The sequence below is a fragment of the Arachis hypogaea genome, chromosome 20, assembly GCF_003086295.3.
Source record: "Arachis hypogaea cultivar Tifrunner chromosome 20, arahy.Tifrunner.gnm2.J5K5, whole genome shotgun sequence".
NCBI lineage: Eukaryota > Viridiplantae > Streptophyta > Magnoliopsida > Fabales > Fabaceae > Arachis > Arachis hypogaea.
In genome coordinates this window covers 17,502,184-17,527,674 of record NC_092055.1, presented here as the reverse complement: position 1 = coordinate 17,527,674, position 25,491 = coordinate 17,502,184, and the positions used below count along the sequence as shown (strand labels likewise).

Genomic DNA, 25,491 nt, shown 5'->3' with positions numbered 1-25,491 from the left:
AATTCAATTAATCGAAACTGCTTTTAATTATTTTTAATAAAATAATTTTTGAAATTAAAACTGTAAATAAATATATTATTTGAAATTTGTTGATAATAAGATATTTCAAAAGTTCTGGGTCTTACATTCTATCCACCTTATAAAAATTTTCATCCTTGAAAATTAAAGTAATACATAAGATAATACATAGTCTTAGTACTTTTAAATACTTTTAGAAAAGTAAGAAATCTTAGCATATATGTATAAATGTTCAAATACCAAATGACCATAAGAATTAAATATAGGGATAAAGTATAGTGTAAAGCAGAAGGTACCAGATAGGCTCAATGCAAAAGGTCATATGGTCTCAAGACTTTACAAAAACTTGAAGTAACAAAATAGGGTGCAAATCAAGATAGGCGTTCACAAAGCAAAGCGGTAATTAATGTGGTAAAAGGCTACAAAGCATGCTGGTATTTAAACAGCGGACATAACGTTCGCTCACAGATCTCGTACCCACTTCAGAACTTCAACTTCCCAGCTCCATCAATCACTTTACAACTCCATAACTGGTCACAAGCCTAACACCCACAAACTCTTTCACAAGGAACAAAACTCCCACAACTTATAACGTTGCACACTTACCGCTCCTCCTTTTCACGTCCACGAACAGCATTCTAAAGAGACTAACGTTTCGCTTGCTGACTAAAGGTCATACGTGACTCCAAAGCAATCCTCGAGTACATTCAAAAGGATATAACCCTTGAGAAAAGAGGGATAAGTGACAAGGACAGCACTCGTAAGGACTTAAAAGAATGAATGAAATTACAAACAAATAGGATGCACAAGAATGAAGATTGCAGGAAAGGATTCAATTGGTAACTTCAATGATAACTCTTGAATCAAGGAAATTCGATAGAATCAATGCAAAGAAAAACAGTGCATTAATTTGAAATAAATTCAAGCTGAGTCGAAGAGGTATGAGGTTTACAGAAAAGAATAGCTTAGACCCAAGACAAAGCTCACAGAACTCAAGAGTACGATTAAAAATATTTTCGAATACATTCTTCATAAAAGAATGAAAAACTTGTGAAAAATCCATTTCGCAGTCTAAAAGAAAAGATAAGCAACAAACATCCTTCGAAAGAATAAAAGCATGAACGTGGCCTTATTCCAATATAAATTCAATTTGAAATAAGCTATGAAAAATTTGAAAAAGAAGAGATTAATTTGGCTAAGGGCAAAATTATATTTCCTCAAATACTTTGAAAAGTATTTTGGTACCGACAAAACAAAGCATGCGTGAGAACTGCGATCTGGTTGGAAAGAAACCTGAGATAAAGTTTTGCTCAAGAAAAGGGATAGAGGATGCATTACAAACAAACAGGTTTAAACCAGATACAAAATTTTCAAAGTGTACGGTAAAAGAATGTAGGCCGAGTTAAAAGCGATTTTACTAAACATTCAAAAAATAGTTATGTTGCACTAAGACGGGTTCAAATCACAATAAAGAGATGCATAGCTCAAGTAAAGGAACGCAAAGTCAATGACAACTTTGCACAAGAATAAACCAAAAACTTACTCAGAAAGGTTTAAAACAAAACTTCAAGAGTACTTGAATTCGCAACCTCACAAGAATATTCAAGAACATTAAGATGTGCTACAAAGAAAAATCAAACCATATGTTGAGGAAGAAACTTAAATCAAGGAAATTCAAATAGGGTTTACGGGCACGTCAACCAAACAAGTTTTCAGCGGATCCAAATGAAGACAAAACTCATAAAGAAAGGCAACTGATGAGCGGATAATTTATACGCTTTTTGGCATTGTTTTTAGTATATTTTAGTTAGTTTTTATTATGTTTTTATTAGTTTTTAAATAAAAATTACTTTTCTGGACTTTACTATGAGTTTGTGTATTTTTCTGTGATTTCAGGTATTTTCTGGCTGAAATTGAGGGACCTGAGCAAAAATCTGATTCAGAGGCTGAAAAAGGACTACAGATGCTGTTGGATTCTGACCTCCCTGCACTCGAAGTGGATTTTCTGGAGTTACAGAAGCTCAATTGGCGCGCTCTTAATTGCGTTGGAAAGTAGACATCCTGGGCTTTCCAGCAATATATAATAGTCCATACTTTGCCCGAGATTTGATGGCGCAAATAGGCGTTCCAATTCAGCTCAAGATTTCTGGCGTTTAACTCCAGAACTGGCACAAAAGCTGGAGTTAAACGCCCAAACTGGCACAAAAGCTGGCGTTTAACTCCAAGAAAAGTCTCTACACATGAAAGCTTCAATGCTCAGCCCAAGCACACACCAAATGGGCCCCGGAAGTAGATTTTTACACTAAACACCCTAACTTACTCATTTTCTGTAACCCTAGGTCACCAGTTTACTATAAAAACTACTTTTAGTGATTCATCTTGTACCTCATGACACTTTACATGTTTCATATTGTATTCTCTAGGGCATGAGTCTCTAAACCTCATTGTTGGGGGTGAGGAGCTCTGCTGTTCTTTATGAATTAATGCAATTACTACTGTTTTCCATTCTATCACACTTGCTTCTATTCTAAGATATTCATTCGCACTTCAACCTTATGAATGTGATGATCCGTGACACTCATCATCATTCTCACCTATGAACGCGTGCCTAACAACCACCTCCGTTCTACCTTAGATTGAATGCATATCTCTTAGCCTCATGATTCAGATCAGAGTCTTTGTGGTATAAGCTATAATTATTGGCGGCCATTCCTGAGATCCGGAACGTCTAAATCTAGTCTGTGGTATTTTTAGTAGGATCTGGGAAGGGATGACTGTGACGAATTTCAAATTCGCGAGTGTTGGGCGTAGTGACAGACGTAAAAGGATCAATGGATCCTATTCCGACATGATCGAGAACTGACTGATGATTAGCCGTGCGGTGACAGCGCATTTGGAACATTTTTACTGAGAGGACGGAAAGTAGCCATTGACAATGGTGATGCCCAACTTAAAGCTTGCCATGGAAGGAGCCTTGCGTGCATGAAGAAGAAGATAGTAGGAAAGCAGAGATTCAGAAGACAAAGCATCTCCAAAGCCTCAACCTGTTCTTCATTACTGCATAACAAGTATTTATTTCATGTTCTTTTACTTTTTACAATTAAATATGAGAATTATTGATATCCTAATTAAAGGTTACAAGATAACCATAGTTTGCTTCAAGCCGACAATCTCTGTGGGATCGACCCTTACTCACGTAAGGTATTACTTGGACGACCCAGTGCACTTGCTGGTTAGTTGTGCGGAGTTGCAAAAGTGTGATTGTAATTTTGGACACCAAGTTTTTGGCGCCGTTGTCGGGGATTGTTCGAGTTTGGACAACTGACGGTTTATCTTGTTGCTTAGATTAGGAATATTTTATTTTTGTTGGTTTAGAGTCTTTTATTTGAGTTTAGTTTCATATTTTAAGTTTGGTGTCTTCTTTGTGTTTTCCTTTAATTTTTCGAAAATTTGTGTTTGATTTTCTAAAAATTTTAAGTTTGATGTGTTTTTGTTCTTCTATTTACTTAGAAATTTTTCAAAAATTTGTTCTTGGTGTTCATCTTGATCTTCAAAGTGTTCTTGGTATTCACCTTGACATTCAAAGTTTTTTTGTTTGTCCTCTCTGTTTTGATCTAAAATTTCTAAGTTTAGTGTCATTTTGTTGTTTTTCTCTTTCCTCATTAGAATTCAAAAATCAAAAAAATATCTTTTCCTTATTTTACTCATAATTTTCAAAATTTGGCATTTAAGTAGTCAAAGATTTTCAAAATCATATCTTTTCTTTTTAGTCAAGTCAAAATTCTAATTTCAAAAATTGATCTTTTCAAATCTGTTTCAAAAATCAAATCTTTTTAATTTATTGTAATCATATCTTCTCAATCAAATCTTTTTCAAAATAATTTTCAATCATATCTTTTTGATTGCTAATTTCAAAATCTTTTTAATTAATTAATTAATTTAGTCTTCAATTTGCTTTTATTTTATTTTCTTTTTTTTTTTCGAAATTTTATTTTATTTTATTTTTCATTTATTTTATTTTATTCTATTTTAATTTTGGTCACTTTTAATTAAATAAAAAATATAATTTATTTGCAATTCATATCAATTTCCTTTTCTCCTTCATGGACATAAGTGGAAATGAACAGTCTAGAAGGACTCTGGGGTCATATGCTAACCCCATTACAGCTGTATATGGGAGTAGCATCTGTATACCTCCCATCAAAGCAAGCAGTTTTGAGCTAAATCCTCAACTCATTATCATGGTGCAGCAAAATTGCCAGTATTCTGGTCTTTCACAAGAAGAACCTACTGAGTTTCTGGCACAGTTCTTACAAATTGCTGACACAGTACGTGATAAAAAAGTGGATCAGGATGTCTACAGATTATTACTGTTTCCATTTGCTGTAAAAGATCAAGCTAAGAGGTGGTTAAATAACCAACCCACAGCAAGCATAAAAACATGGAGATAGTTAACAGACAAATTCCTGAATCACTTTTACCCTCCAAAAAGGATGACACAGCTAAGGCTGGACATCCAAGGATTTAGACAAGAGGATAATGAATCCCTTTATAATGCCTGGGAGAGGTACAGAGGGATGCTGAGAAAATGTCCCTCTGAAATATTTTCAGAGTGGGTACAGTTAGACATCTTCTACTATGGGCTTACAGAAAAAGCTCATATTTCTCTAGACCACTCAGCTGGTGGATCTATACACATGAGGAAGACGATTGAAGAAGCTCAAGAACTCATAGATACGGTTGCTAGAAATCAGCATCTGTACTCAAGCAGTGAATCCTCTAGAAAAGAAGAGGCTAGGACAGTAACTACTGATCCTAATCCTCAAGAACAGATTGTTGAACTTAATCAGCAATTACTCCTTGTGACAAAATAATTAGCAGAATTTAAAGAGATGCTCCAAGACACTAAAAATGCTAACAAGAATATGGAAGCACAATTGAATCAGACAAGACAGCAGCTATCTAAACAGATAACAGAAGAATGCCAAGCTGTCCAATTAAGGAGCGGGAAGACATTGAATAAATCAGCTCAAAGTAGCAGAAAGCCAAAAAAGGAACAACTGGCAGAGGATGACCAAACCACTACCCAAAATCCCTCTGAGGACAGCAAGAGCCCAGAGAGGAATAATTCTGGCGTTCAAACGCCAGAAAAGGGTGAAAGATTGGCGTTAAACGCCTAGTGGATGCCCACTTCTGGCGTTCAAATGCCAGAAAAGGGAGAAAAGTTGGCGTTAAACGCCCATTCCCTACCCAGTTCTGGCGTTCAAACGCCAGAAAAGGGTAGGAAGCTGGCGTTAAACGCCTATCTAGCACCCAATCATGGCGTTCAAACGCCAACGAGGGATCAGACACCTGCAAGTGCTGATAGTAACCCCTCTAAGAAGGCTTCTCCAACCACCTCTGTAAGGAATAAACCTGCAGCAACTAAGGTTGAAGAATATAAAGCCAAGATGCCTTATCCTCAGAAACTCCGCCAAGCGAAACAGGATAAATAATTTGCCCGCTTTGCAGACTATCTCAGGACTCTTGAGATAAAGATCCCATTTGAAGAGGCACTTGAGCAAATACCCTCTTATGCTAAGTTCATGAAAGAGATCTTAAGTCACAAGAAGAATTGGAGAGAAACTGAAAAGGTGTTTCTCACTGAAGAATGCAGTGCAGTCATTCTGAAAAGCTTACCAGAGAAGCTTCAAGATCCAGGAAGCTTTATGATACCATGCACATTAGAGGGTGCTTGTACCAAGACAGCTCTATGTGACCTTGGAGCAAGTATCAACTTAATACCTGCATCCACTATTAGAAAGCTTGGCTTGACTGAAGAAGTCAAACCAACCCGGATATGTCTTCAACTTGCTGATGGATCCATTAAATACCCATCAGGCATAATTGAGGACATGATTGTCAAGGTTGGGCCATTTGCCTTTCCCACTGACTTTGTAGTGCTGGAAATGGAGGAGCACAAGAGTGCAACTCTCATTCTAGGAAGACCTTTCCTAGCAACTGGACGAACTCTCATTGATGTCCAAAAAGGGGAAGTGACCCTGAGAGTCAATGAGGATGAGTTCAAGTTAAATGTTGTCAAAGCTATGCAGCATCCAGATAAATCAAATGACTGCATGAGCACTGATATTATTGACTCCTTGGTGGAAGAGATCAATATGGCTGAGAGTCTTGAATCAGAGCTAGAGGACATCTTTAAAGATGTTCAGCCTGATTTGGAGGAACCAGAGGAAATAAAAGAACCTCTAAAAATCCTTCAGGAAGAGGAGAAACCTCCTAAACCAGAGCTCAAACCACTACCACCATCCCTGAAATATGCATTTCTGGGAGAGGGTGACACTTTTCCAGTGATCATAAGCTCTGCTTTAAATCCACAGGAAGAGAAAGCACTAATTCAAGTGCTAAGGACACACAAGACAGCTCTTGGGTGGTCCATAAGTGATCTTAAGGGCATTAGCCCAGCAAGATGCATGCACAAGATCCTATTGGAGGATGATGCTAAGCCAATGGTTCAACCACAGAGGCGGCTAAATCCAGCCATGAAGGAAGTGGTGCAGAAAGAGGTCACTAAGTTACTAGAGGCTGAGATTATTTATCCTATTTCTGATAGCCCCTGGGTGAGCCCTGTCCAAGTTGTCCCCAAGAAGGGAGGCATGACAGTTGTTCATAATGAAAAGAATGAACTGGTTCCCACAAGAACAGTTACAGGGTGGCGTATGTGTATTGACTACAGAAGGCTCAATACAGCCACCAGAAAGGATCATTTTCCCTTATCATTCATAGACCAGATGCTAGAGAGACTAGCAGGCCATGAATACTACTGCATTTTAGATGGCTATTCAGGCTACAACCAAATTGCAGTAGATCCTTAAGACCAAGAGAAAACAGCATTCACATGTCCATCTGGAGTATTTGCTTACAGAAGAATGCCTTTTGGTCTGTGCAATGCACCTGCAACCTTTCAGAGGTGCATGCTCTCTATCTTCTCTGACATGGTAGAGAAGTTCCTGGAAGTCTTCATGGATGACTTCTCAGTATTTAGAGACTCATTCAGCTCATGTCTTGATCATCTAGCACTTGTCCTGAAAAGGTGCCAAGAGACTAACCTGATCTTAAACTGGGAAAAATGTCACTTTATGGTGACTGAAGGAATTGTCCTTGGGCACAAAATTTCAAGCAAGGGGATAGAGGTGGATCAAGCCAAGGTAGAGGTAATTGAGAAATTAGCACCACCTGCCAATGTTAAGGCAATCAAAAGCTTTTTGGGGCATGCAGGATTCTATAGGAGGTTTGGTGCACGAAATTGTGTTGTCCTGTTCTTTGTACTTGTGTGAGATTAACAATATATAATTGTATTGAATCCTCATTATGGCTCTATGTGTGGACACAACTCCGTACAACTAACCAGCAAGTGCACTGGGTCGTCCAAGTAATACCTTACGTGAGTAAGGGTCGAATCCCACGGAGATTGTTGGTATGAAGCAAGCTATGGTCACCTTGTAAATCTCAGTCAGGCAGATATAAAATAGTTATGTGGTTTTCGAATATTAATTAATAAAATAGGGATAGAGATACTTATGTAAATCATTGGTAGGAATTTCAGATAAGCGAATGGAGATGCTTTTCGTTCCTCTGAACCTCTGCTTTCCTGCTGTCTTCATCCAATCAGTCTTACTCCTTTCCATGGCTGGCTGTATGCAAGGATATCACCGTTGTCAGTGGCTAAATCCCCTCCTCTCAGTGAATCATATGCTCACACACCCTGTCACGGCACGGCTATTCATCTGTCGGTTCTCGATCATGCTGGAATAGGATTCACCCTCCTTTTGCGTCTGTCACTAACGCCCAGCACTCGCGAGTTTGAAGCTCGTCACAGTCATTCAATCATTGAATCCTACTCAGAATACCACAGACAAGGTTTAGACCTTCCGGATTCTCTTGAATGCCGCCATCATTCTAGCTTACGCCACGAAGATTCTGGTTAGGAGATCTAAGAGATATTCATTCTAGCTTAATTCATGTAGAACGGAAGTGTTTGTCAGGCACGCGTTCATAAGGGAGAAGGATGATGAGCGTCACACATAATCATCACCTTCATCACGTTCTTGGGTGCGAATGGATATCTTAGAAGCGAAATAAGAAGAATTGAATAGAAAACAGTAGTACTTTGCATTAATCTTTGAGGAACAGCAGAGCTCCACACCTTAATCTATGGAGTGTAGAAACTCTACCGTTAAAAATACATAAGTGAAGGTCCAGGCATGGCCGAGAGGCCAGCCCCTCTGATCTAAGAACCAGGCGTCCAAAGATGTCAAATACAATAGTAAGAGGTCCTATTTATAATAAACTAGTCACTAGGGTTTACATGAGTAAGTAATTGATGCATAAATCCACTTTCGGGGCCCACTTGGTGTGTGTTTGGGCTGAGCTTGAGTGTAGCACGTGCAGAGGCCATTTGTGGAGTTGAACGCCAGTTTCTGTGCCAGTTTGGGCGTTCAACTCTGGTTTTGGATCCTTTTCTGGCGCTGGACGCCAGATTTGGGTAGAAAGCTGGCGTTGAACGCCAGTTTACGTCATCAATTCTTGGCCAACGTATGGACTATTATATATTTCTGGAAAGCCCTGGATGTCTATTTTCCAACGCAATTGGAAGCGCGCCATTTCGAGTTCTGTAGCTCCAGAAAATCCACTTTGAGTGCAGGGAGGTCAGAATCCAACAGCATCAGCAGTCCTTTTTCAACCTCTGAATCTGATTTCTGCTCAAGTCCCTTAATTTCAGCCAGAAAATACCTGAAATCACAGAAAAATATACAAACTCATAGTAAAGTCCAGAAATGTGAATTTAACACAAAATCTATTAAAAACATCCCTAAAAGTAACTAGATCCTACTAAAAACATACTAAAAATAATGTCAAAAAGCGTATAAATTATCCGCTCATCACAACACCAAACTTAAATTGTTGCTTGTCCCCAAGCAACTGAAAATCAAAATAGGATAAAAAGAATAGAATATACTACAAATTCCAAACTATCAATGAAACAGAGCTTCAATCATATGAGCGGGACTTATAGCTTTTTGCCTCTTGAATAGTTTTGGCATCTCACTTTATCCATTGAAGTTTAGAATGATTGGTATCTATAGGAACTTCAGATTTCGAATAGTGTTATTGACTCTCCTAGTTCAGTATGATGATTCTTGAACACAGCTTCTTTATGAGTCTTGGCCGTGGCCCTAAGCACCTTGTTTTCCAGTATTACCACCGGATACATAAATGCCACAGACACATAATTGGGTAAACCTTTTCAGATTGTGACTCAGCTTTGCTAAAGTCCCCAATTAGAGGTGTCCAGGGTTCTTAAGCACACTCTTCTTTTGCTTTGGACCTTGACTTTAACTGCTCAGTCTCAAGTTTTCACTTGACACCTACACGCCACAAGCACATGGTTAGGGACAGCTTGGTTTAGCCGCTTAGACCAGGATTTTATTCCTTTAGGCCCTCCTATCCACTGATGCTCAAAGCCTTGGAATCCTTTTTATTTTCCCTTGTCTTTTGGTTTTAAGGGTTATTGGCTTTTTCTGCTTGCTTTTTCTTTTTCTTTCTATTTTTTTCGCCTATTTTTTTTTCTTTTTTTTTTCTGCAAGCTTTGTTCTTTGCTGCTTTTTCTTGCTTCAAGAATCATTTTTATGATTTTTCAGATTATCAAATAACATGTCTCCTAGTCATCATTCTTTCAAGAGCCAACATATTTAACATTCTTAAACAACAACTTCAAAAGACATATGCACTGTTCAAGCATTCATTCAGAAAACAAGAAGCATTGTCACCACATCAATATAATTAAACTGAGTTCAAAGATAAATTCGAAACTCATGTATTTCTTGTTCTTTTGAATTAAAACATTTTTCATTTAAGAGAGGTGATGGATTCATAGGACATTCATATCTTTAAGACAGAGTTACTAACTACTAATGATCATGTAATGAAGACACAAACACAGATAAGCACATAGAAAACGAAAAAAATAGAGAAAGTAAGAACAAGGAATGAGTCCACCTTGGTGATGTCCTTGAGCTCTTCTATGTCTCTTCCTTGTCTTTGCTGCTCCTCCTTCATTGCTTTTAGATCTTCTCTGATTTCATGAAGGATGATGGAGTGCTCTTGATGTTCCACCCTTAGTTGCTTCCAATAATTGTGTGGAAGAAGATGTATCCCCTAAGGTATCTCAGGGATCTCTTGATTTACAGTCAAATGTTCTATCACTGAGCTATAGACCCTTGATGGAAGCTTTTGTCTTCCCTTTTCTTCTTTCTAGAGGCTTCTCTGGCCTTAGGTGCCATCAATGGTTATGGAAAAAAAAACAAAAAAGCTATGCTTTTTACCACACCAAACTTAGAATGTTGCTCGCCCTCGAGCAAAAGAAGAAAGACTGAAGAATAAGAAGAAGATATGGAGGAGATGGATGGGAGTGTGTGTTCGGCCATATGGGTGGGATTGGGTGGGAGAGAGATGTTGAATTTTGAAGGTAGTGGGTGTATGGATGTGAGTGGTAATTGGAAAGTAGAAGGGATGATCATGAATGGGAAGAGAGATGATGAGGTAGGTGGGGATCCTGTGGGGTCCACAGATCCTGAGGTGATCCTGTGAGGTCTACAGATCTTGAGGTGTCAAGGCATTTACATCCCTGCACCAATTTAGGCATGTAAAATGCCCTTGCACACAACTCTGAGCGTTCAGCGCCAGGTTGGTGCCCATTTTGGGCGTTCAACGCCCATTTGCTGCCATTTCTGGCGTTGAACGCCAGAACCATGCTTGTTCTGGGCGTTCAGCGCCAGAACTATGCTCTGTTCTGGCGTTTGAACGCCAGACAGATGCTCCTCCAGGGTGTGATTTTTCTTCTGCTGTTTTTGATTCCGTTTTCAATTTTTATATTTATTTTGTGACTCCTCATGATCATGAACCTATAAAGACACATAACTAAGAAAAATATAGTTAGATAAATAAACATTGGGTTGCCTCCCAACAAGCGCTTCTTTAATGTCAATAGCTTGACAGTGGGCTCTCATGGAGCCTCACAGATGTGCAGAGCTTTGTTGAGACTTTCCAACACCAATCTTAGAGTTTGGATATGGGAATTCAACACCAAACTTAGAGTTTGGTTGTGGCCTCCTAACACCAAACTTAGAGTTTGACTGTGGGGGCTCTGGTTGACTCTGCTTTGAGAGAAGCTTTTCATGCTTCCTCTCCATGGTTGCAGAGGGAGATCCTTGAGTTTTGAATACAAGGGAGTTCTCATTCCATTGAAGGACTATTTCACCTCTGTCAACATCAATCACAGCTCTTGCTATGGCCAGGAAAGGTCTTCCTAGGATGATGGATTCATCCTCTTCCTTTCCAGTATCCAGGACTATGAAATCAGCAGGGATGTAAAGGCCCTCAACTTTTACCAATACATCTTCTACGTGTCCATAAGCCTGTCTTCTTGAGCTGTCTGCCATCTCTAGTGAGATTTTAGCAGCTTGCACCCCATAGATTCCCAGTTTCTCTATTACAGAGAGGGGCATGAGGTTTATTCCTGAACCAAGGTCACACAGAGCCTTAAAGATCATGGTGCCTATGGTACAGGGTATTATGAACTTTCCAGGATCCTGTCTCTTCTGAGGCAATGTCAGTTGATCCAGATCACTTAGTTCATTGATGAACAAGGGAGGTTCAACTTCCCAAGCATCAATGCCAAATAATTTGGCATTCAGCTTTATGATTGCACCAAGAAACTTGGCAGTTTGCTCTTCAGTAACATTCTCATTCTCTTCAGAAGAGGAATATTCATCAGAGCTCATGAAGGGCATAAGGAGGTTCAATGGAATCTCTATGGTCGCTAGATGAGCCTCAGAGTCCTTTGGTTCCCTAGAGGGAAGCTCCTTATTGATCACTGGACGTCCCTGGAGGTCTTCCTCCTTGGGATTCACGTCCTCTCCTCTCCTCTCAGGTTCGGCCATGGCGCTTATGTCAATGGCCTTGCACTCTCCTTTTGGATTCTCTTCTGTATTGCTTGGGAGAGTACTAGGAGGGATTTCAGTGATCCTTTTACTCAGCTGGCCCACTTGTGCTTCCAGATTTCTAATGGAAGATCTTGTTTCATTCATGAAACTTACAGTGGCCTTAGATAGATCAGAGACTAGATTTGCTAAATTAGAAGCATTTTGTTCAGAGTTCTCTGTCTGTTGCTGAGTTGATGATGGAAAAGGCTTGCTATTGCTAAACCTTTTTCTTCCACCATTATTAAAGCCTTGTTGGGGCTTTTGATCCTTCCATGAGAAATTTGGATGATTTCTCCATGTTGAGTTATAGGTGTTTCCATAAGGTTCACCTAAGTAATTTACCTCTGCTATTGCAGGGTTCTCAGGATCATAAGCTTCTTCTTCAGAAGATGCCTCTTGAGTACTGTTGGATGCAGTTTGCATTCCATGCAGACTCTGAGAAATCATATTGACTTGCTGAGTCAATATTTTATTCTGAGCCAATATGGCATTCAGAGTATCAACTTCAAGAACTCCCTTCTTCATAGGCGTCCCATTATTCACAGGATTCCTTTCAGAAGTGTACATGAACTGGTTATTAGCAACCATGTCAATGAGTTCTTGAGCTTCTGCAGGCGTTTTCTTTAGGTGAATGGATCCACCTGCAGAAGTGTCCAGTGACATCTTTGATAGCTCAGATAAACCATCATAGAATATATCCAGGATGGTCCATTCTGAAAGCATGTCAGAAGGACACTTTTTGGTCAACTGTTTGTATCTTTCCCAAGCTTCATAGAGGGATTCACCTTCTTTCTGTCTGAAGGTTTGAACATCCTCTCTAAGCTTGCTCAGCTTTTGAGGAGGAAAGTACTTGGCTAAGAAAGCCGTGACCAGCTTATCCCAAGAGTTCAGGCTATCTTTGGGTTGAGAATCCAACCATAATCTAGCTCTGTCTCTTACAGCAAAAGGGAAAAGCATGAGCCTGTAGACTTCAGGATCTATTCCATTAGTCTTTACAGTATCACATATCTGCAAGAATTCAGTTAAGAACTGAAAAGGATCTTCAGATGGAAGTCCATGAAACTTGCAGTTCTGCTGCATCAGAGAAACTAATTGAGGTTTCAGCTCAAAGTTTTTGCTCCAATGGCAGGAATGGAGATGCTTCTTCCATGTAAATTGGAATTAGGTGCAGTAAAGTCACCAAGCATCCTCCTTTCATTATTATTATTTTCGGCTGCCATCTCCTCTGCCTGTTCGAAAATTTCTGAAAGGTTATCTCTGGATTGTTGTATTTTAGCTTCTCTTAATTTTCTCTTCAGAGTCCTTTCAGGTTCTGGATCTGCTTCCACAAGAATGTTCTTATCCTTGCTCCTGCTCATATGACAAGGAAGAATGGCCAGAAAAATGATAATAATAATAGAGATCCTTTATACCATAGTATAGGGATCCCTTTGTAAGTAAAAGAAGAGGGGGAGATAAAGGATGTGATGTAAAGGAAGAAACACAACTGTGAGGATTGGAATGTGAGATGAGATGTTAGGACATGAATGAATAAATAGAATGAGATGGGGGAGGAATAATTTTCGAAAATTATTTTGAAAAAGAGTTAGTGATTTTTGAAAATTGTTTTTTTGAAAATTGTTAGTATTTTTTTTCGAAATTTTTTTTTTCGAAAATTAGAATTTAAACTTTAAAATAATAGTTAATTAAAAAGAAATTTTGAAAAAGGGGGGGAGATATTTTCGAAAATTGAGAGAGAGAGAGAGTTAGTTAGGTAGTTTTGAAAAAGTTAAGAAACAAACAAAAAGTTAGTTAGTTAGTTGAAACAAATTTTTGAAAAGATAAGAAGTTGGGAAGTTAGAAAAGATATTTTGGAAAGATATTTTTGAAAAAGATAAGATAAGAAGATATTTTTGAAAAGATATGATTGAAATTAGTTTTGAAAAAGATTTGATTTTTAAAATCACAATTAATGACTTGATTCATAAGAAATCACAAGATATGATTCTAGAACTTAAAGTTTGAATCTTTCTTAACAAGCAAGTAACAACTTCAAATTTTTGAACCAAAACATTAATTGTTTAAGTTATTTTCGAAAATTATGATTTAAAATGAGAAAAAGATTTTTGAAAAATATTTTTGGAATTTTCGAAAATAACTAAGAATTTTGAAAAAGATTTGATTTTTGAAAAAGATTTTGAAAAAGATAAGATTTTCAAATTTGAAAATTTGATTTGACTCATAAGAAACAACTTGATTTTAAAAATTTTTGAAAAAGTCAACTCAATTTTCGAATTTGATGAGAGAAAAAGGGAAAGATATTTTTTTGATTTTTTTGAATTTTTATGAAAACATGAAAATTATGCAATGCATGAAATTTTTAGATCAAAACATGAATGTATGCAAGAATGCCATGAATGTCAAGATGAACACCAAGAACACTATGAAGATCATGATGAACATCAAGAACATATTTTTGAAAAAATTTTTAATGCAAAGAAAACATGCAAGACACCAAACTTAGAATTCTTTAATGCTTAGACACTAAGAATTCAAGAATGCATATGATAAACATGAAAAGACACAAAACAAAAAATCATCAAGATCAAACAAGAAGACTTACCAAGAACAACTTGAAGATCATGAAGAACACTATGAATGCATGATATTTTCGAAAAAATGCAAGATGCATATGCAAGTGACACCAAACTTATAATGTGACTCAAGACTCAAACAAGAAACACAAAATATTTTTGATTTTTATGATTTTCTAATTTTTTTGGATTTTTTTATTTATATTTTTCGAAAATTTAAAAGAAAAGAAAAAAAAATAAGGATTCCAAAATTTTTAATATGAATTCCAGGAATCTTGCCATGTTAGTCTAAAGCTTCAGTCCAGGAATTAGACATGGCTCACTAGCCAGCCAGGCTGCAACATATAATTACATGGGCTGGAATGATTAGTTGAATACCAATCCCAAAGTAGTTTTGGGTATGGCTTTACAGCCAGATATGATTCAACATATTTCATGAAACACTAGAATTCATTCTTAAAAATTTTGAAGCCATAGAATAATTTATTTTTGAAAACATTTTTTTTTTCGAAAACAAGTGAGGAATTTTTGAAAGATTTTTGAAAAATTTTTGAAAACAAAACAAAAAGAAAATTACCTAATCTGAGCAACAAGATGAACCGTCAGTTGTCCAAACTCAAACAATCCCCGGCAACGGCGCCAAAAACTTGGTGCACGAAATTGTGTTGTCCTGTTCTTTGTACTTGTGTGAGATTAACAATATATAATTGTATTGAATCCTCATTGTGGCTCTATGTGTGGACACAACTCCGTACAACTAACCAGCAAGTGCACTGGGTTGTCCAAGTAATACCTTACGTGAGTAAGGGTCGAATCCCACGGAGATTGTTGGTATGAAGCAAGCTATGGTCACCTTGTAAATCTCAGTCAGGCAGATATAAAATAGTTATGTGGTTTTCGAATATTAATTAATAAAATAGGGATAGAGATACTTATGTAAATCATTGGTAGGAATTTCAGATAAGCGAATGGAGATGCTTTTCGTTCCTCTGAACCTCTGCTTTCCTGCTGTCTTCATCCAATCAGTCTTACTCCTTTCCATGGCTGGCTGTATGCAAGGACATCACCGTTGTCAGTGGCTACATCCCCTCCTCTCAGTGAATCATATGCTCACGCACCCTGTCACGGCACGGCTATTCATCTGTCGGTTCTCGATCATGCTGGAATAGGATTCACCCTCCTTTTGCGTCTGTCACTAACGCCCAGCACTCGCGAGTTTGAAGCTCGTCACAGTCATTCAATCATTGAATCCTACTCAGAATACCACAGACAAGGTTTAGACCTTCCGGATTCTCTTGAATGCCGCCATCATTCTAGCTTACGCCACGAAGATTCTGGTTAGGAGATCTAAGAGATATTCATTCTAGCTTAATTCATGTAGAACGGAAGTGTTTGTCAGGCACGCGTTCATAAGGGAGAAGGATGATGAGCGTCACACATAATCATCACCTTCATCACGTTCTTGGGTGCGAATGGATATCTTAGAAGCGAAATAAGAAGAATTGAATAGAAAACAGTAGTACTTTGCATTAATCTTTGAGGAACAGCAGAGCTCCACACCTTAATCTATGGAGTGTAGAAACTCTACCGTTAAAAATACATAAGTGAAGGTCCAGGCATGGCCGAGAGGCCAGCCCCTCTGATCTAAGAACCAGGCGTCCAAAGATGTCAAATACAATAGTAAGAGGTCCTATTTATAATAAACTAGTCACTAGGGTTTACATGAGTAAGTAATTGATGCATAAATCCACTTCCAGGGCCCACTTGGTGTGTGTTTGGGCTGAGCTTGAGTGTAGCACGTGCAGAGGCCATTTGTGGAGTTGAACGCCAGTTTCTGTGCCAGTTTGGGCGTTCAACTCTGGTTTTGGATCCTTTTCTGGCGCTGGACGCCAGATTTGGGTAGAAAGCTGGCGTTGAACGCCAGTTTACGTCGTCAATTCTTGGCCAAAGTATGGACTATTATATATTGCTGGAAAGCCCTGGATGTCTATTTTTTAACGCAATTGGAAGCGCGCCATTTCGAGTTCTGTAGCTCCAGAAAATCCACTTTGAGTGCAGGGAGGTCAGAATCCAACAGCATCAGCAGTCCTTTTTCAACCTCTGAATCTGATTTCTGCTCAAGTCCCTTAATTTCAGCCAGAAAATACCTGAAATCACAGAAAAACACACAAACTCATAGTAAAGTCCAGAAATTTGAATTTAACACAAAATCTATTAAAAACATCCCTAAAAGTAACTAGATCCTACTAAAAACATACTAAAAACAATGTCAAAAAGCGTATAAATTATCCGCTCATCATCATAAAGGATTTTTTCAAAAATTGCAAAATCTCTAAGCAACCTGCTAGCTGCTGACACGCCATTTGTATTTGACACAGAGTGTCTGCAGGCGTTTGAGACCCTGAAAGCCAAGCTAGTCACAGCACCAGTCATCTCTGCACCTGACTGGACATTACCATTCGAATTAATGTGTGATGCCAGTGACCATGCCATTGGTGTAGTGTTGGGACAAAGGCATAACAAGCTTCTGCACGTAATTTACTATGCCAGTCGTGTTCTAAATGACGCACAGAAGAATTACACAACCACAGAAAAGGAGTTACTTGCAATGGTTTATGCCATTGACAAGTTTAGATCCTATTTAGTAGGTTCAAAAGTGATTGTGTATACTGACCATGCTGCTCTTAAATATCTACTCACAAAGCAGGATTCAAAACCCAGGCTCATAAGATGGGTGTCGCTTCTGCAAGAGTTTGATATAGAAATAAGAGACAAAAAAGGGACAGAGAACCAGGTAGCTGATCACTTGTCCCGGATAGAACCAGTAGCAGGGGCGTCCCTCTCTCCTACTGAGATCTCTGAGACCTTTCCGGATGAGCAACTTTTTGCCATTCAGGAAGCACCATGGTTTGCAGACATTGCAAATTATAAAGCTGTGAGGTTCATACCCCAGGTGTACAGCAGGTTGCAAAAGAAAAAACTAATTTCTGATGCAAAGTACTACTTATGGGATGAACCATATCTCTTTAAGAGATGCGCAGATGGAATGATCCGCAGATGCATCCCTAGAGAGGAGGCACAGAAGATCCTGTGGCATTGCCATGGATCACAGTATGGAGGACATTTCGGAAGTGAGCAAACAGCCACTAAAGTCCTCCAATGTGGCTTCTATTGGCCTACTCTCTATAGAGATGCCCGAGAGTTTGTGTGTAACTATGACAATTGCTAAAGAGCTGGTAACTTGCCTCATGGTTATGCCATGCCTCAACAAGGGATCTTAGAGATTGAGTTGTTTGATGTATGGGGTATTGACTTCATGGGTCCTTTCCCACCATCATATTCAAACACTTATATTCTGGTGGCAGTAGACTACGTATCTAAATAGGTGGAGGCAATTGCCACACCCACTAATGATACCAAGACTGTGCTGAAGTTCCTCCAGAAACATATTTTCAGCAGATTTGGTGTTCACAGAGTACTAATCAGTGATGGGGGCACCCATTTCTGCAATAAACAGCTTTACTCTGCTATGGTTCGATATGAAATTAGCCACAAAGTAGCAACTCCGTATCATCCACAGACGAATGGGCAGGCTGAAGTCTCTAATAGAGAACTAAAGAGAATCCTGGAATGAACTATAATTGCCCGTAGAAAGGATTGGGCAAAGAGCTTGGATGATGCTCTGTGGGCATACAGAACAACATTCAAGACTCCTATAGGAACCTCTCCATACCAGCTTGTGTATGGCAAGGCCTGTCATCTGCCCGTGGAACTGGAGCATAAAGCCTACTGGGCAACCAGATTCCTAAACCTGGATGCTAAGTTAGCTGGTGAGAAAAGATTGCTCCAGCTAAATGAGCTAGAGGATTTCAGACTCAATGCTTTTGAAAATGCAAAAATTTATAAGGAAAAAGCAAAAAAGTGGCATAACAAGAAATTATCATCCAGAGTCTTTGAGCCAGGACAAAAAGTTCTGCTGTTCAACTCTAGGCTCAGATTATTCCCCGGAAAATTAAAATCCCGGTGGAGGGGACCATATGTGATTACAGGAGTGTCACTATATGGATATGTTGAGCTTCAGGATATTGATTCTGACAAAAAGTTAATTGTTAATGGACAGAGAATCAAACATTATTTTGAAAGCAATTTTGAGCAAGAATGCTCAAAACTGAGGCTTGAATGAAGCTCAGTAAAGGTCCAGCTAAAGACAATAAAGAAGCGCTTACTGGGAGGCAACTCAGCCATTAGCAAGTTATTTGTTTTAATTAATGCTTGTAGAAGTTTGATATACATTTTTCTTCAAAGGTTAATCATCAAAATTGAAGGAATTCACAGAGTTACAGAAGGATTCAATGCAAAAAAGCAGAGAAAAGGAGCTTGCTGGCAAGAAAATGCCAGTAAAGGGCATTTTGGGCGTTCAGAAAAAATGCCCAGTGATAAAGGGGTTTCTGGAGTTTAACGCCAGCTAGGGTACCTGGCTGGGCGTTAAACGCCCATAATGGCCAACAATTGGGCGTTAAACGCTAGAAAGGTAGGGGGATGAGATTTTGTTTCCAACTTCAAATTTTTTTCAAATTTTCATGTTTTGACTCATAATTTTCTGCATAAACATGTTTCAAACTTTCATCATTCCCCCTCAATTTTCCAAAATTCAACAATTTTCTAAATCTCTTTTCAATTTTCTTTCAAATCCTTCCCAAATCTTTTCAAAAACTCAATTATCCTCTTAATTTCTTTCCAAATCTTTTTCAACTCATCATATCATCTCTTATTTCTTAGATGCATAACCAAATTTTCAGATTTAACATCTTTATATCTTTTTCAATTACAAATCTCATCTTTTTCATATCATGATTATATTTTCTTCCATCAATCATATCTCTATGTCATATCTCTTTCAAATTTTTGAAATCCCTCCCCTCCTCCTATAAATATACATTCGGCCATTGATGAGCGGATAATTTATACGCTTTTTGACATTGTCTTTAGTATGTTTTTAGTAGGATCTAGTTACTTTTAGGGATGTTTTCATTAGTTTTTATGTTAAATTCACATTTCTGGACTTTACTATGAGTTTGTGTGTTTTTCTGTGATTTCAGGTATTTTCTGGCTAAAATTGAGGGACTTGAGCAGAAATCAGATTCAGAGGTTGAAAAAGGACTGCTGATGCTGTTGGATTCTGACCTTCCTGCACTCAAAGTGGATTTTCTGGAGCTACAGAATTCGAAATGGCGCGCTTCCAATTGCGTTGGAAAGTAGACATCTAGGGCTTTCCAGAAATATATAATAGTCTATACTTTGGCCAAGAATAGACGATGTAAACTGGCGTTCAACGCCAGTTTTCTGCCCAAATCTGGCATCCAGCGCTAGAAAAGGATCCAAAACCAGAGTTGAACGCCCAAACTGGCACAGAAACTGGCGTTCAACTCCACAAATGGCCTCTGCACGTGCAACACTCAAAGCCCAGCCCAAGCACACACCTAGTGGGCCCCGGAAGTGGATTTATGCATCAATTACTTACTTCTATAAACCCTAGTAGCTAGATTATTATAAATAGGACCTCTTACTATTGTATTAGACATCTTTGGATTACCTTATGATCCTTTGATCACGTTTTGGGGCTGGCCATCTCGGCCATGCCTGGACCTTCACTTATGTATTTTCATACGGTAGAGTTTCTACACTCCATAGATTAAGGTGTGGAGCTCTGCTGTTTCTCAAAGATTAATGCAAAGTACTACTGTTTTCTATTCAATTCATCTTATTTCGCTTCTAAGATATCCATTCGCACCCAAGAACGTGATGAAGGTGATGATTATGTGTGACGCTCATCACCATTCTCCCCTATGAACACGTGCCTGACAAACACTTCCGTTCTACATGAAATAAGCTAGAATGAATATCTCTTAGATCTCCTAACCAGAATCTTCGTGGCGTAAGCTAGAATGATGGCGGCATTCAAGAGAATCCGGAAAGTCTAAACCTTGTCTGTGGTATTCCGAGTAGGATTCAATGATTGAATGACTGTGACGAGCTTCAAACTCGCGAATGCTGGGCGTTAGTGACAGACGCAAAAGGAGGGTGAATCCTATTCCAGCATGATCGGGAACCGACAGATGAATAGCCGTGCCGTGACAGGGTGCGTGAGCATATTATTCACTGAGAGGAGGGGATGTAGCCACTGACAACGGTGATGCCCTTGCATAAAGCCAGCCATGGAAAGGAGTAAGACTGATTGGATGAAGATAGCAGGAAAGCAGAGGTTCAGAGGAACGAAAGCATCTCCATTCGCTTATCTGAAATTCCTACCAATGATTTACATAAGTATCTCTATCCCTATTATATAATATTCGAAAACACTATTATCACTTTATATCCGCCTGACTAAGATTTGCAAGGTGACCATAGCTTGCTTCATACCAACAATCTCCGTGGGATTCGACCCTTACTCACGTAAGGTATTACTTGGACGACCCAGTGCACTTGCTGGTTAGTTGTATCGAAGTTGTGAACCATGGTATTGGCACCATGTTATTGGCGCCATTGCCAGGGAAAGAAAGAGCCATGAATTTTACATCATTAAAGTGTAATCACGATTACGCGTACCAAGTTGCTCACGTTGCCAGGGATTGTTCGAGCCTGGACATCACAATTTCGTGCACCAAGTTTTTGGCGCCGTTGCCGGGGATTGTTTGAGTTTGGACAACTGACGGTTCATCCTGTTGCTCAGATTAGGTAATTTTCTTTTTTGTTTTGTTTTCAAAAATCTTTCAAAAATCTTTCAAAACTTTCTCATCTGTTTTCGAAAAAAATAAAAATGTTTTCAAAAAAATTTTATTCAAGATTTTTAAGAAAGAATTCTAGTGTTTCATGAAGCATGTGAAGCCTGGCTGGCTGTAAAGCCATGTCTAAATTCTTTTGGACTGGGGCTTCCAAACCATCAGAGGCAAGTCACATATTTGATAAGTAATGAGCAGCAATTTGTTATCAAGAGCAATATACTCTGGTGTTACATGCTGAAGCTTGGCTGGCCATTGGCCATGTCTAGTGTTTTGGACCGGAGCTTTCATTGAAAGCTTGGCTGGCTAGTGAGCCATGTCTAATTCCTAGACTGAAGTTTTAGACTAAGAATGCAAGATTCCTGGAATTCATATTAAAAATTTTGGAATCCTTATTTTTCTTTTTCATATAATTTTCGAAAAAAAAAATCCAAAAAAATTAGAAAATCACAAAAATAAAAAATATTTCCCTGTTTCTTGTTTGAGTCTTGAGTCATATCATAAGTTTGGTGTCACTTGCATATGCATCTAGCATTTTTCGAAAATATCATGCATTCATAGTGTTCTTCATGATCTTCAAGTTGTTCTTGGTAAGTCTTCTTGTTTGATCTTGATGATTTTTTGTTTTGTGTCTTTTCATGTTTATCATATGCATTCTTGAATTCTTAGTGCGTAAGCATTAAAGAATTCTAAGTTTGGTGTCCTGCATGTTTTCTTTGCATTAAAAATTTTTCAAAATTGTGTCTATGATGTTCATCTTAACATTCAAAGTGTTCTTGGTGTTCATCTTGACATTCATAGCATTATTGCATGCATTCATTGTTTTGATCTAAAAATTTCATGCATTGCATATTTTTCATGTTTTTCATAAAAATTTCAAAAATCAAAAAAATATCTTTCCCTTTTTCTCTCATCAAATTCGAAAATTGAGTTGACTCTTTCAAAAATTTAAAAAAAAATCAAATTATTTCTCATGAGTCAAATCAAATTTTCAATTTGAAAATCTTATCTTTTTCAAAATCTTTTTCAAAAATCAAATCTTTTTCAAAATTCTTAGTTATTTTCGAAAATTCCAAAAATATTTTTCAAAAATCTTTTTCTTATTTTTGTATTAAATTTTCGAAAATAACATAAACAATTAATGTTTTGATTCAAAAATTTGAAGTTTGTTACTTGCTTGTTAAGAAAGATTCAAACTTTAAGTTCTAGAATCATATCTTGTGATTTCTTATGAATCAAGTCATTAATTGAGATTTTAAAAATCAAATCTTTTTCAAAAACTAATTCCTATCATATCTTTTCAAAAATATCTTCTTATCTTATCTTTTTTAAAAATATCTTCTCAAAATATCTTTTCTAACTTCCTAACTTCTTATCTTTTCAAAATTGGTTTTCAAAATTTGTTTCAACTAACTAACTAACTTTTTGTTTGTTTCTTAACTTTTTCAAAACTACCTAACTAACTCTCTCTCTAATTTTTGAAAATATCTTTCCTCTTTTTCAAAAATTTCTTTTTAATTAACTAATTATTCTTATTTTTATTTTTGATTTTAAAAATTTTTCGAAAAATACTAACACTTTTCAAAAACCATTTTTGAAAATCACTAACTCTTTTTCAAAAATAATTTTCGAAAATTCTCTCCTTCTCTCTCATCTTATTCTACTTATTTATTCATCTACTAACATCTCTTCCTCACATCATCACCAAATTCGAAACCCCCTCCTCTATCTGTGTTCGAATTTCTTCTTCTTTTCTTCTACTAACAATAAGGATCCTCTTTACTGTGACATAGAGGATTCCTCTTCTTTTCTTTTTCTCTCCTCTTTCTTATGAGCAGGGACAGAGAAAAAGGCATTCTTGTTGAAGCTAATCCAGAACCTGAAAGGACTCTGAAGAGAAAATTAAGAGAAGCTAAATTACAACAATCCAGAGAAAACTTGATTGAAAATTTCGAACAAGTAAAGGAGATGGCAGCCGAACCCAACAACAATGTAAGGAAGATGCTTGGTGACTTTACTGCACCTAATTCCAATTTACATGGAAGAAGCATCTCCATTCCCGCCATTGGAGCAAACAACTTTGAGCTAAAACCTCAATTAGTTTCTCTGATGCAGCAGAACTACAAGTTTCATGGACTTCCATCTGAAGATCCTTTTCAGTTCTTAACTGACTTCTTACAGATATGTGATACTGTTAAGACTAATGGAGTAGATCCTGAAGTCTACAGGCTCATGCTTTTCCCTTTTGCTGTAAGAGACAGAGCTAGATTATGGTTGGATTCTCAACCCAAAGACAGCCTGAACTCTTGGGATAAGCTGGTCACGGCTTTCTTAGCCAAGTACTTTCCTCCTCAAAAGCTGAGCAAGCTTAGAGCTGATGTTCAAACCTTCAGACAGAAAGAAGGTGAATCCCTCTATGAAGCTTGGGAAAGATACAAACAGTTGACCAAAAAGTGTCCTTCTGACATGCTTTCAGAATGGACCATCCTGGATATATTCTATGATGGTTTATCTGAGCTATCAAAAATGTCACTGGACACTTCTGCAGGTGGATCCATTCACCTAAATAAAACGCCTGCAGAAGCTCAAGAACTCATTGACATGGTTGCTAATAACCAGTTCATGTACACTTCTGAAAGGAATCCTGTGAATAATGGGACGCCTATGAAGAAGGGAGTTCTTGAGGTTGATACTCTGAATGCCATATTGGCTCAGAATAAAATATTGACTCAGCAAGTCAATATGATCTCTCAGAGTCTAAATGGAATGCAAGCTGCATCCAACAGTACTCAAGAGGCTTCTTCTTGATCCTGAGAACCCTGCAATAGCAGAGGTAAATTACTTAGGTGAACCTTATGGAAACACCTATAACTCAACATGGAGAAATCATCCAAATTTCTCATGGAAGGATCAAAAGCCCCAACAAGGCTTTAATAATGGTGGAAGAAACAGGTTTAGCAATAGCAAGCCTTTTCCATCATCAACTCAGCAACAGACAGAGAACTCTGAACAAAATGCTTCTAATTTAGCAAATCTAGTCTCTGATCTATCTAAGGCCACTGTAAGTTTCATGAATGAAACAAGGTCTTCCATTAGAAATCTGGAAGCACAAGTGGGCCAGCTGAGTAAAAGGATCACTGAAATCCCTCCTAGTACTCTCCCAAGCAATACAGAAGAGAACCCAAAAGGAGAGTGCAAGGCCATTGACATAAGCACCATGGCCGAACCTATAAGGGAAGGAGAGGACGTGAATCCCAAGGAGGAAGACCCCCTGGGACGTCCAGTGGTCAATAAGAAGCTTCCCTCTGAGGAACCAAAGGACTCTGAGGCCCATCTAGAGACCATAGAGATCCCATTGAACCTCCTTATACCCTTCATGAGCTCTGATGAGTATTCCTCTTCTGAAGAGAATGGGGATGTTACTGAAGAGCAAACTGCCAAGTTTCTTGGTGCAATCATGAAGCTGAATGCCAAATTATTTGGCATTGACACTTGGAAAGTTGAACCTCCCTTGTTCATCAATGAACTAAGTGATCTGGATCAACTGACATTGCCTCAGAAGAGACAGGATCCTGGAAAGTTCATAATACCCTGTACCATAGGCACCATGATCTTTAAGGCTCTGTGTGACCTTGGTTCAGGAATAAACCTCATGCCCCTCTCTGTAATAGAGAAACTGGGAATCTATGGGGTGCAAGCTGCTAAAATCTCACTAGAGATGGCAGACAACTCAAGAAAATAGGCTTATGGACAAGTAGAAGATGTATTAGTAAAGGTTGAGGGCCTTTACATACCTACTGATTTCATAGTCCTGGATACTGGAAAGGAAGAGGATGAATCCATCATCCTGGGAAGACCTTTCCTGGCCACAGCAAGAGCTGTGATTAATGTTGACAGAGGTGAAATATTCCTTCAATGGAATGAGAACTCCCTTGTGTTTAAAACTCAAGGATCTCCCTCTACAACCATGGAGAGGAAGCAGAAAAAGCTTCTCTCCAAGCAGAGTCAACCAGAGCCCCCACAGTCAAACTCTAAGTTTGGTGTTGGGAGGCCACAACCAAACTCTAAGTTTGGTGTTGA

General features: G+C 38.2%; 2 non-coding genes across 2 annotated transcripts; one reads left to right on the top strand and one right to left on the bottom strand.

Annotated features, from left to right (window-relative positions):
* Positions 1-12,776: 12,776 nt before the first annotated feature.
* Positions 12,777-12,884, top strand: LOC112787072 (small nucleolar RNA R71). Its single transcript, XR_003194508.1, has one exon. It is a non-coding gene; the product is annotated as a small nucleolar RNA R71 (small nucleolar RNA).
* A 10,891-nt stretch (positions 12,885-23,775) lies between these two features.
* LOC112787333 (small nucleolar RNA R71) lies at positions 23,776-23,883 on the bottom strand. Its single transcript, XR_003194752.1, has one exon. It is a non-coding gene; the product is annotated as a small nucleolar RNA R71 (small nucleolar RNA).
* Positions 23,884-25,491: the final 1,608 nt, after the last annotated feature.